The sequence below is a fragment of the Etheostoma cragini genome, chromosome 14 (genome assembly GCF_013103735.1).
Source record: "Etheostoma cragini isolate CJK2018 chromosome 14, CSU_Ecrag_1.0, whole genome shotgun sequence".
Taxonomy (NCBI): Eukaryota; Metazoa; Chordata; class Actinopteri; order Perciformes; family Percidae; genus Etheostoma; species Etheostoma cragini.
Window position 1 is genome coordinate 24,515,982 of NC_048420.1, and position 1,358 is coordinate 24,517,339.

Below are 1,358 nucleotides of genomic sequence, written 5' to 3' on the forward strand. Positions count from 1 at the left end.
AACACATGGAAACAGAAGCTGATGGAGAGGACTGTGGAGGACCAGAACCAGCCAGGAACTCACATCCACTTTTACAACTGAAGACCGAAGACCAGACTGGAGACTCATCTGATCCTGAGACTGATGACAGTGCTGATTGGAAGGAGACCAGAGAACCTCAGTCAGCTTCAGACTCTATGAAACATGATTCAAGATGTAAGAACACATTCAGCTGCTCTGAGTGTGGGAGAAGGTTCGGCACCAAGGCACAGCTGAAGAGACACATGAGAATCCACACAGGAGAAAAGCCTTTTAGCTGCTCAGAGTGTGGTAGAGCTTTCACTGATAGTGGAAACCTGAGGACACACAGGCTAACTCACACAGGAGAAAAACCTTTCAGCTGTTCAGTCTGTAAGAAATCTTTTACACAAAGTGGAAGTTTACGGTCACACATGGTAGTCCACACAGGAGAGAAATCTTTTAGCTGCTCAGTTTGTAAAAAATCTTTTACATGGAGAGGAAGTTTCCTGAGACATATGAGAGTCCACACAAGAGAAAAACCTTTCAGCTGCTCTGTCTGTAAGAAATCTTTTACACAGAGTGGACATTTACAGTCACACATGGTAGTCCACACAGGAGAGAAAAGATTCAGCTGCAGTGTTTGTAACAAAAGATTTGTCTGGCGTTCCCTTGTCAAAAGACATAAATGTGTTGGTCCGATGGAAACAGACGCTGATGGAGAGGACTGTGGAGGACCAGAACCAGCCAGGAACTCACATCCACTTTTACAACCAAAGACTGAAGACCAGACTGGAGACCCTTCTGATCCTGAGACTGATGACAGTGCTGATTGGAAGGAGACCAGAGAACCTCAGTCAGCTTTAAACTCTCTGAAAGATAGCTCAATATTCAAGAAACGATTCAGCTGCTCTGAGTGTGGGGAAAGATTTGGCTTCAAGTCAAAACTGAAGAAACACATGAGAAACCACACAGGAGCAAAGCCTTTTAGCTGCTCAGTTTGTAATAAATCTTTTACAGAGAGAGGAACTTTACGGACACACATGAGAATCCACACGGGAGAAAAACCTTTTAGCTGCCCTGAGTGTGATAAAGCTTTCACTGAACAAGGAACCCTGAAGAGACACATGAGGATCCACACAGGAGAAAAACCTTTCAGCTGCCCAGTCTGTAATACATCTTTTACACAGAGAGGACATGTACAGCAACACATGGCAGTCCACACAGGAGAGAGAAGATTGAGTTGCAGTGTTTGAAACAAAACATCTGGCTGCTGTTCTTATGTCAAAAGGCATAAATGTGTTGGTCCGATGGAAACAGAAGCTGATGGAGGGGACTGTGGAGGACCAGAACCAGCCAGG

At 44.8% G+C, this 1,358-nt stretch overlaps 1 protein-coding gene and 2 long non-coding RNA genes across 4 annotated transcripts in view; 2 read left to right on the top strand and 1 right to left on the bottom strand.

The window, feature by feature from the left end:
- The window catches only part of LOC117956513, a 6,049-nt gene extending 5,335 nt beyond the window's left edge, over nucleotides 1-714 (bottom strand). The window contains exons 1-2 of the long non-coding RNA XR_004659298.1: nucleotides 541-714; nucleotides 373-456 (exon numbers count right to left, since the gene is read on the bottom strand). This is a non-coding gene — a long non-coding RNA (uncharacterized LOC117956513). The remainder of the gene's footprint in view (nucleotides 1-372; nucleotides 457-540) is intronic.
- The window catches only part of LOC117956476 (oocyte zinc finger protein XlCOF6.1-like), a 59,752-nt gene that overhangs the window by 16,738 nt on the left and 41,656 nt on the right, over nucleotides 1-1,358 (top strand). The window contains exon 1 of one of the 2 annotated variants that reach the window (XR_004659280.1): nucleotides 170-195. The exons of the other annotated variant lie outside the window; for it this stretch is intronic. The gene's annotated coding sequence lies outside the window, so the exon portion shown is untranslated. Of the gene's footprint in view, nucleotides 1-169; nucleotides 196-1,358 lie in introns of those variants that run through there. 2 annotated transcript variants of the gene reach the window in all.
- On the top strand, nucleotides 213-650 carry LOC117956499. Its single transcript, XR_004659282.1, has 3 exons — nucleotides 213-434; nucleotides 497-501; nucleotides 607-650. It is a non-coding gene; the product is annotated as an uncharacterized LOC117956499 (long non-coding RNA).